The following is an 11,905-nucleotide window of genomic DNA, read 5'->3' as shown; positions in this document are numbered from 1 at the left end:
TCAAGACTCCAGGATAGTGTCTTGACATTCGAGGTCGTCAGGATGCCGAAAAAGACATTTACTCATTTTTATTGTTCTCTTTGAATGTTTTCAATTTATATCTTATTATTAGTTTTGTGTATGCATTACTTAGCATGGTATATATCACTTTAAGGCCTATTATTTCACTCACAATGTAATTATGTATAACGGGTATAAATTTGAATATAATGTCACTTCATTAAAAATGTTTTTTTTAATCATTAGTATGCGCCGCCAGATGGAGTACCATTTGGCGGCGCATAACTTTCGGTTTCAGATTGTGCTGAAATTCTCAAGATCACCCTAAAACGGCCGAACGAGCAAGACTCTCTGAACGTGCTTGCCATTCGAGGTGGTCTAGATTCTAAAAAATACATCTTTCCTCGCAAAATCGCACACCGCACCCAAACACCACTGACAGTTCGTGGTGCTTGGTGTCTTGTGTCTCTGGCCAAAATGTTAGATCTATCGTATCTTTTGACTCGTAGCTCTGATTTAGTCACCGTTTTTTTTCAAATCGTGTATTTTATCGGGATCTATCCGTTGGCAAACTTCCGTAGGCGGTTTGTCCCAAATATTTTTCGAAACGAGACCTCGAAAGCCTTCAATTTTGCCTTTTTCGATTTTGACCGTTTTAAATTTCATCCATATTATTCCTTTTTTGTATGCATTACTTAGCATGGTATATATTGTTTTAAAGTCTTTTATTTCACTCTCAATGTAATTATGTATAATGCATATAAATTTTAATCTAATGTCACTTCATTAAATACGCTTTTTAAAATCATTAATATGCGCCGCCAGATGGAGTACCATTTGGCGGCGTATAACCTTCGGTTTCAGATTTTGCTGAAATTCTCAAGATCACCCTAGAACGACCCTAACATCAAGACTCCAGGATAGTGTCTTGACATACGAGGTCATCAGGATGCCGAAAAAGACATTTTACTCATTTTTATTGTTCTCTTTGAATGTTTTCAATTTATATCTTATTATTAGGTTTGTGTATGCATTACTTAGCATGGTATATATCGTTTTAAGGCCTATTATTTCACTCGCAATGTAATTATGTATAACGGTTATAAATTTGAATATAATGTCACTTCATTAAACACGTTTTTTTAAATCATTAGTATGCGCCGCCAGATGGAGTACCATTTGGCGGCGCATAACTTTCGGTTTCAGATTGTTCTGAAATTCTCAAGATCACCCTAAAATAGCCGAACGAGCAAGACTCTCTGAACGTGCTTGCCATTCGAGGTCGTCTAGATTCCGAAAAATACATCTTTCCTCGCAAAATCGCACACCGCACCAAAACACCACCGACGGTTCGTGGTGCTTGGTGTCTTGTGTCTCTAGCCAAAATGTTAGATCTATCGTATCTTTTGACTCGTAGCTCCGATTGAGTCACCGTTTTTTTCAAATCGTGTATTTTATCGGGATCTATCTGTTGGCAAACTTCCGTAGGCGGTTTGTCCCAAATATTTTTAAAACGAGACCTCGAAAGCCATCAATTTTGCCTTTTTCGATTTTGACCGTTTTGAATTTCATTCAAATTATTCATTTTGTGTATGAATGACTTAGCATGGTACATATTGTTTTAAGGTCTTTTATTTCACTCTCAATGTAATTATGTATAATGCATATAAATTTTAATCTAATGTCACTTCATTAAATACGCTTTTTAAAATCATTAATATGCGCCGCCAGATGGAGTACCATTTGGCGGCGCATAACCTTCGGTTTCATATTTTGCTGAAATTCTCGAGATCACCCTAGAACGACCCTAACATCAAGACTCCTGGATAGTGTCTTAACATTCGAGGTCGTCAGGATGCCGAAAAAGACATTTTACTCATTTTTATTGTTCTCTTTGAATGTTTTCAATTTATATCTTATTATTAGTTTTGTGTATGCATTACTTAGCATGGTATATATCGTTTTAAGGCCTATTATTTTACTCGCAATGTAATTATGTATAACGGGTATAAATTTGAATATAATGTCACTTCATTAAACACGTTTTTAAATCATTAGTATGCGCCGCCAGATGGAGTACCATTTGGCGGCGCATAACTTTCGGTTTCAGATTGTGCTGAAATTCTCAAGATCACCCTAAAACGGCCGAACGAGCAAGACTCTCTGAACGTGCTTGCCATTCGAGGTGGTCTAGATTCCAAAAAATACATCTTTCCTCGCAAAATCGCACACTGCACCCAAACACCAGCGACGGTTCGTGGTGCTTGGTTTCTTGTGTCTCTGGCCAAAATGTTAGATCTATCGTATCTTTTGACTCGTAGCTCCGATTTAGTCACCGTTTTTTTCAAATCGTGTATTTTTTCGGGATCTATCCGTTGGAAAACTTCCGTAGGCGGTTTGTCCCAAATATTTTTCGAAACGAGACCTCGAAAGCCTTCAATTTTGCCTTTTTCAATTTTGACCGTTTTGAAATTCATTCATATTATTCCTTTTGTGTATGAATGACTTAGCATAGTACATATTGTTTTAAGGTCTTTTATTACACTCTCAATGTAATTATGTATAATGCATATAAATTTGAATCTAATGTCACTTCATTAAATACGCTTTTTAAAATCATTAATATGCGCCGCCAGATGGAGTACCATTTGGCGGCGCATAACCTTCGGTTTCAGATTGTGCGAAAATTCTCAAGATCACCCTAGAACGACCCTAACATCAAGACTCCAGGATAGTGTCTTGACATTCGAGTTCGTCAGGATGCCGAAAAAGATATTTTACTCATTTTTATTGTTCTCTTTGAATGTTTTCAATTTATATCTTATTATTAGTTTTGTGTATGCATTACTTAGCATGGTATATATCGTTTTAAGGCCTATTATTTCACTCACAATGTAATTATGTATAACGGGTATAAATTTGAATATAATGTCACTTCATTAAAAATGTTTTTTTTAATCATTAGTATGCGCCGCCAGATGGAGTACCATTTGGCGGCGCATAACTTTCGGTTTCAGATTGTGCTGAAATTCTCAAGATCACCCTAAAACGGCCGAACGAGCAAGACTCTTTGAACGTGCTTGCCATTCGAGGTCGTCTAGATTCTAAAAAATACATCTTTCCTCGCAAAATCGCACACCGCACCCAAACACCACTGACAGTTCGTGGTGCTTGGTGTCTTGTGTCTCTAGCCAAAATGTTTGATCTATCGTATCTTTTGACTCGTAGCTCCGATTGAGTCACCGCTTTTTTCAAATCGTGTATTTTATCGGGATCTATCTATTGGCAAACTTCCGTAGGCGGTTTGTCCCAAATATTTTTCGAAACGAGACCTCGAAACCCATCAATTTTGCCTTTTTCGATTTTGACCGTTTTTAATTTCATCCATATTATTCCTTTTTTGTATGCATTACTTAGCATGGTATATATCGTTTTAAGGCCTATTATTTCACTCGCAATGTAATTATGTATAATGCATATAAATTTGAATATAATGTCACTTCATTAAACACGTTTTTTTAAATCATTAGTATGCGCCGCCAGATGGAGTACCATTTGGCGGCGCATAACCTTCGGTTTCAGATTGTGTAAAATTCTCGAGATCACCCTAGAACGACCCTAACATCAAGACTCCAGGATAGTGTCTTGACATTCGAGGTCATCAGGAAGCCGAAAAAGAAATTTTACTCATTTTTATTGTTCTCTTTGAATGTTTTCAATTTATATCTTATTATTAGTTTTGTGTATGCATTACTTAGCATGGTATATATCGTTTTAAGGCCTATTATTTCACTCGCAATGTAATTATGTATAACGGGTATAAATTTGAATATAATGTCACTTCATTAAACATGTTTTTTTAAATCATTAGTATGCGCCGCCAGATGGAGTACCATTTGGCGGCGCATAACTTTCGGTTTCAGATTGTGCTGAAATTCTCAAGATCACCCTAAAACGGCCGAACAAGCAAGACTCTTTGAACGTGCTTGCCATTCGAGCTCGTCTAGATTCCGAAAAATACATCTTTCCTCGCAAAATCGCACACCGCACCCAAACACCACCGACGGTTCGTGGTGCTTGGTGTCTTGTGTCTCTGGCCAAAATGTTAGATCTATCGTATCTTTTGACTCGTAGCTCCGATTTAGTCACCGCTTTTTTTCAAATCGTGTATTTTTTCGGGATCTATCCGTTGGTAAACTGCCGTAGGCGGTTTGTCCCAAATATTTTTCGAAACGAGACCTCAAAAGCCATCAATTTTGCCTTTTTCGATTTTGACAGTTTTGAATTTCATTCATATTATTCATTTTGTGTATGAATGACTTAGCATGGTACATATTGTTTTAAGGTCTTTTATTTCACTCTCAATGTAATTATGTATAATGCATATAAATTTGAATCTAATATCACTTCATTAAATACGCTTTTTAAAATCATTAATATGCGCCGCCAGATGGAGTACCATTTGGCGGCGCATAACCTTCGGTTTCAGATTTTGCTGAAATTCTCGAGATCACCCTAGAACGACCCTAACATCAAGACTCCTGGATAGTGTATTGACATTCGAGGTCTTCTGGAATCCGAAAAAGACATTTTACTCATTTTTATTGTTCTCCTTAAATGTTTTCAATTTATATCTTATTATTAGTTTTGTGTATGCATTACTTAGCATGGTATATATCATTTTAAGGCCTATTATTTCGCACGCAATGTAATTATGTATAACGGGTATAAATTTGAATATAATGTCACTTCATTAGACACGTTTTTTTAAATCATTAGTATGCGCCGCCAGATGGAGTACCATTTGGCGGCGCATAACTTTCGGTTTCAGATAGTGCTGAAATTCTCAAGATCACCCTAAAACGGCCGAACGAGCAAGACTCTCTGAACGTGCTTGCCATTCGAGGTGGTCTAGATTCCAAAAAATACATCTTTCCTCGCAAAATCGCACACTGTACCCAAACACCAGCGACGGTTCGTGGTGCTTGGTGTCTTGTGTCTCTGGCCAAAATGTTAGATCTATCGTATCTTTTGACTCGTAGCTCCGATTTAGTCACCTTTTTTTTCAAATCGTGTATTTTTTTAGGATCTATCTGTTGGAAAACTGCCGTAGGCGGTTTGTCCAAAATATTTTTCGAAATGAGACCTCGAAAGCCTTCAATTTTGCCTTTTTTCGATTTTGACCGTTTTGAATTTCATTCATATTATTCATTTTGTGTATGAATGACTTAGCATGGTACATATTGTTTTAAGGTCTTTTATTTCACTCTCAATGTAATTATGTATAATGCATATAAATTTGAATCTAATGTCACTTCATTAAATACGCTTTTTAAAATCATTAATATGCGCCGCCAGATGGAGTACCATTTGGCAGCACATAACCTTCGGTTTCAGATTGTGCTGAAATTCTCGAGATCACCCTAGAACGACCATAACGTCAAGACTCCTGGATAGTGTCTTGACATTCGAGGTCGTCAGGATGCCGAAAAAGACATTTTACTCATTTTTATTGTTATCTTTGAACGTTTTCAATTTATAACTTATTATTAGTTTTGTGTATGCATTACTTAGCATGGTATATATCGTTTTAAGGCCTATTATTTCACTCGCAATGTAATTATGTATAACGGGTATAAATTTGAATATAATGTCACTACATTAAACACGTTTTTTAAATCGTTAGTATGCGCCGCCAGATGGAGTACCATTTGGCGGCACATAATTTTCGGTTTCAGATTGTGCTGAAATTCTCAAGATCACCCTAAAACGGCCGAACGAGCAAGACTCTCTGAACGTGCTTGCCATTCGAGGTCGTCTAGATTCCGAAAAATACATCTTTCCTCGCAAAATCGCACACCGCACCCAAACACCACCGACGGTTCGTGGTGCTTGGTGTCTTGTGTCTCTAGCCAAAATGTTAGATCTATCGTATCTTTTGACCCGTACCTCCGATTGAGTCACCGTTTTTTTCAAATCATGTATTTTATCGGGATCTATCTGTTGGCAAACTGCCGTAGGCGGTTTGTCCCAAATATTTTTTGAAACGAGACCTCGAAAGCCTTCAATTTTTTCCTTTTTTCGATTTTGACCGTTTTGAATTTCATTCATATTATTCATTTTGTGTATGAATGACTTAGCATGGTACATATTGTTTTAAGGTCTTTTATTTCACTCTCAATGTAATTATGTATAATGCATATAAATTTGAATCTAATGTCACTTCATTAAATACGCTTTTTAAAATCATTAATATGCGCCGCCACATGGAGTACCATTTGGCGGCGCATAACCTTCGGTTTCAGATTGTGCTGAAATTCTAGAGATCACCCTAGAACGACCCTAACATCAAGACTACTAGATAGTGTCTTGACATTCGAGGTCGTTAGGAGGCCGGAAAAAGACATTTTACTCATTTTTATTGTTCTCTTTGAACGTTTTTAATTTATATCTTATTATTAGTTTTGTGTATGCATGACTTAGCATGGTATATATCGTTTTAAGGCCTGTTATTTCACTCGAAATGTAATTATGTATAATGGGTATAAATTTGAATATAATGTCATTTCATTAAACACGTTTTTTTAAATCATTAGTATGCGCCGCCAGATGGAGAACCATTTGGCGGCGCATAACCTTGGGTTTCAGATTGTCCTGAAATTCTCAAAAACACCCTAAAACGGCCGAACGAGCAAGACTCCCTGAACGTTCTTGCCATTCGAGGTCATCTAGATTTTGAAAAATACATCTTTCCTCTCGAAATTGCACCACGCACCAAACACCACCGACGGTTCGTGGTGCTTAGTGTTTTGTGTCTCTGGCCAAAATGATAGATCTATCGTATCTTTTGACTCGTAGCTCCGATTGAGTCACCGTTTTTTTCAAATCGTGTATTTTATCGGGATCTATGTGTTAGCAAACTGCCATAGGCGGTTTGTCCCAAATATTTTTTGAAACGAGACCTCGAAAGCCTACAATTTTTCATTTTTCAATTTTGACCGTTTTGAATTTCATTCATATTATTCCTTTTGTGTATGAATGACTTAGCATGGTACATAGTGTTTTAAGGTCTTTTATTTCACTCTCAATGTAATTATGTATATTGCATATAAATTTGAATCTAATGTCACTTCATTAAATACGCTTTTTAAAATCATTAATATGCGCCGCCAGATGGAGTACCATTTGGCGGCGCATAACCTTCGGTTTCAGATTGTGCTGAAATTCTCGAGATCACCCTAGAACGAACCTAACATCAAGACTCCTGGATAGTGTCTTGACATTCGAGGTCGTCAGGATGCTGAAAAAGACATTTTACTCATTTTTATTGTTCTCTTTGAATGTTTTCAATTTATATCTTATTATTAGTTTTGTGTATGCATTACTTAGCATGGTATATATCGTTTTAAGGCCTATTATTTCACTCGCAATGTAATTATGTATAACGGGTATAAATTTGAATATAATGTCACTTCATTAAACACGTTTTTTTAAATCATTAGTATGCGCCGCCAGATGGAGTACCATTTGGCGGCGCATAGCTTTCGGTTTCAGATTGTGCTGAAATTCTCAAGATCACCCTAAAATGGCCGAACGAGCAAGACTCTCTGAACGTGCTTGCCATTCGAGGTGGTCTAGATTCCAAAAAATACATCTTTCCTCGCAAAATTGCACACTGCACCCAAACACCAGCGACGGTTCGTGGTGCTTGGTGTCTTGTGTCTCTGGCCAAAATGTTAGATCTATCGTATCTTTTGACTCGTAGCTCCGATTTAGTCACCGTTTTTTTCCAAATCGTGTATTTTTTCGGGATCTATTAGTTGGTAAACTTCCGTAGGCGATTTGTCCCAAATATTTTTCGAAACGAGACCTCGAAAGACTTCAATTTTGCCTTTTTAGATTTTGACCGTTTTGAATTTCATTCACATTATTCCTTTTGTGTATGAATGACTTAGCATGGTACATATTGTTTTAAGGTCTTTTATTTCACTCTCAATGTAATTATGTATAATGCATATAAATTTGAATCTAATGTCACTTCATTAAATACGCTTTTTAAAATCCTTAATATGCGCCGCCAGATGGAGTACCATTTGGCGGCGCATAACCTTGGGTTTCAGATTGTGCTGAAATTCTCGAGATCACCCTAGAACGACCCTAACATCAAGACTACTGGATAGTGTCTTGACATTCGAGGTCGTTAGGAGGTCGGAAAAAGACATTTTACTCATTTTTATTGTTCTCTTTGAACGTTTTCAATTTATATCTTATTATTAGTTTTGTGTATGCATGACTTAGCATGGTATATATCGTTTTAAGGCCTATTATTTCACTCGCAATGTAATTATGTATAACTGGTATAAATTTGAATATAATGTCACTTCATTAAACACGTTTTTTTAAATCATTAGTATGCGCCGCCAGATGGAGTACCATTTGGCGGCGCATAACCTTGGGTTTCAGATTGTCCTGAAATTCTCAAAATCACCCTAAAACGGCCGAACGAGCAAGCTCCCTGAAGATTCTTGCCATTCGAGGTCCTCTAGATTTTGAAAAATACATCTTTCCTACTCGAAATCGCACCATGCACCAAACACCACCGACGGTTCGTGGTGCTTAGTGTTTTGTGTCTCTGGCCAAAATGTTAGATCTATCGTATCTTTTGACTCGTAGCTCCGATTGAGTCACCGTTTTTTTTAAATCGTGTATTTTATCGGGATCTATCTGTTGGCAAACTGTCGTAGGCAGTTTGTCCCAAATATTTTTCGAAACGAGACCTCGAAAGCCTTCAATTTTGCCTTTTTTCGATTTTGACCGTTTTGAATTTCATTCATTTTATTCATTTTGTGTATGAATGACTTAGCATGGTACATATTGTTTTAAGGTCTTTTATTTCAAAACTCTCAATGTAATTATGTATAATGCATATAAATTTCAATCTAATGTCACTTCAGTAAATACGCTTTTTAGAATCATTAATATGCGCCTCCAGATGGAGTACCATTTGGCGGCACATAACCTTCGGTTTCAGATTGTGCTGAAATTCTCGAGATCACCCTAGAACGAACCTAACATCAAGACTCCTGGATAGTGTCTTGACATTCGAGGTCGTCAGGATGCCGAAAAAGACATTTTACTCATTTTTATTGTTCTCTTTGAATGTTTTCAATTTATATCTTATTATTAGTTTTGTGTATGCATTACTTAGCATGATATATATCGTTTTAAGGCCTATTATTTCACTCACAATGTAATTATGTATAACGGGTATAGATTTGAATATAATGTCACTTCATTAAACACGTTTTTTTAAATCATTAGTATGCGCCGTCAGATGGAGTACCATTTGGCGGCGCATAACTTTCGGTTTCAGATTGTGCTGAAATTCTCAAGATCACCCTAAAACGGCCGAACGAGCAAGACTCTCTGAACGTGCTTCCATTCGAGGTGGTCTAGATTCCGAAAAATACATCTTTCCTCGCAAAATCACACACTGCACCCAAACACCACCGACAGTTCGTGGTGCTTGGTGTCTTATGTCTCTAGCCAAAATGTTAGATCTATCGTTTCTTTTGACTCGTAGCTCCGATTTAGTCACCGTTTTTTTTTCAAATCGTGTATTTTTTCGGGATCTATCCATTGGCTAACTGCCGTAGGCAGTTTGTCCCAAATATTTTTCAAAACGAGACCTCGAAAGCCTTCAATTTTTCCTTTTTCGATTTTGATCGTTTTGAATTTCATTCATATTATTCCTTTGGTGTATGAATGACTTAGCATGGTACATATTGTTTTAAGGTCTTTTATTTCACTCTCAATGTAATTATGTATAATGCATATAAATTTGAATCTAATGTCACTTCAGTAAATACGCTTTTTAAAATCATTAATATGCGCCTCCAGATGGAGTACCATTTGGCGGCGCATAACCTTCGGTTTCAGATTGTGCTGAAATTCTCGAGATAACCCTAGAACGACCCTAACATCAAGACTCCTGGATATCGTCTTGACATTCGAGGTCGTCAGGATGCCAAAAAAGACATTTTACTCATTTTTATTGTTCTCTTTGAATGTTTTCAATTTATATCTTATTATTAGTTTTGTGTATGCATTACTTAGCATGGTATATATCGTTTTAAGGACTATTATTTCACTCGCAATATAATTATGTATAACGGGTATAAATTTGAATATAATGTCACTTCATTAAACACGTTTTTTTAAATCATTAGTACGCGCCGCCAGATGGAGTACCATTTGGCGGCGCATAACTTTCGGTTTCAGATTGTGCTGAAATTCTCAAGATCACCCGAAAACGGCCGAACGAGCAAGACTCTCTGAACGTGCTTCCATTCGAGGTGGTCTAGATTCTGAAAAATACATCTTTCCTCGCAAAATCACACACTGCACCCAAACACCACCGACGGTACTTGACCTCTATATGATACATTTTACAAACATTGCATTCGTTTTTGAAAAGACAGTATTTCATTACATCGAAAGTTGACGACATGCATATCATTTCCTAATATATATATTCAAATTATAAATGACTTGATAATAATCTTGATGAACTTAATGACTCGAATGCAACGTCTTTTGAAATATGTCATGAATGACTCCAAGTAATGTCTCTAAAATGAGTAAATATACAGCGAAAGATTTCTTTCGTATCTGAGAATAAACATGCTTTAAAGTGTCAACCAAAAGGTTGGTGAGTTCATTAGTTTATCATAAATAATCAATTCATAATTTTAATAGACCACAAGATTTCATATTTCCATTTCTCATAAACATACGTCTCATGCATAGAGACAAAAATATCATTCATATGGATTGAACACCTGGTAACCGACATTCACAATATGCATATAAGAATATCCCCATCATTCCGGGATCCTCCTTCGGACATGATATAAATTTCGAAGAACTAAAGCATCCGGTACTTTGGATGGGGCTTGTTAGGCCCGATAGATCTATCTTTAGAGTTCGCGTCAATTAGGGTGTCTGTTCCCTAATTCTTAGATTACCAGACTAAAAAGGGGCATATTCAATTTGATAATTCAACCATAGAATGTAGTTTCGATTACTTGTGTCTATTTCGTAAAACATTTATAAAAGCAGCGCATGTATTCTCAGTCCCAAAAATATATATTGCAAAAGCATTTAAAAAGGGAGCAAATGAAACTCACCTAATGTATTTTGTAGTAAAAATACATATGACTATATTGAACAACGCAGGGTTGGCCTCGAATTCACGAACCTATATCATTTGTATATATTTATTAAAATATATAATGGAAATCACATAATTTCATTTATTAATATATATGTAATTGTAGTTATATAAAATTTATACTAATTCCTATTTAAAATTATGTATTTATATTATATCTTAAATAATGTGTTATATATGTTTATTTTGTATATATATATATATATATATATATATATATATATATATATATATATATATATATATATATATATATATATAATGGTTATTATAGTTTTATTAGTATATATATATTTAGTATTATAAAAAAATACTTAATTTATTATATGTAACTATATATATATAATGTTAATATGTTTTTCATATAATTATATGGAATGTCAATATAATTTTTAGTATACATAATAAGTGTGTTTTTTTTATGTAAAAATATTTATTTGTTAAAAATGATAATAATAATATTTATTAATAATGATAATAATAACAATAATCTTATTAATCACATTATTACTAATTATAATGATATTCATAATAATACTAATAACAATGATATTATTAGTTATATAATGATATTAACTCTATTAATAATAATAATAATAATAATAATAATAATAATAATAATAATAATAATAATAATTTGTTTTTATAATAATTATTATAACCATTGACATA

The sequence above is a fragment of the Rutidosis leptorrhynchoides genome, chromosome 8 (genome assembly GCF_046630445.1).
Source record: "Rutidosis leptorrhynchoides isolate AG116_Rl617_1_P2 chromosome 8, CSIRO_AGI_Rlap_v1, whole genome shotgun sequence".
Classification (NCBI taxonomy): domain Eukaryota; kingdom Viridiplantae; phylum Streptophyta; class Magnoliopsida; order Asterales; family Asteraceae; genus Rutidosis; species Rutidosis leptorrhynchoides.
The sequence above is the reverse complement of the archived record's forward strand: the minus strand, read 5'-3'. Positions refer to the sequence as shown.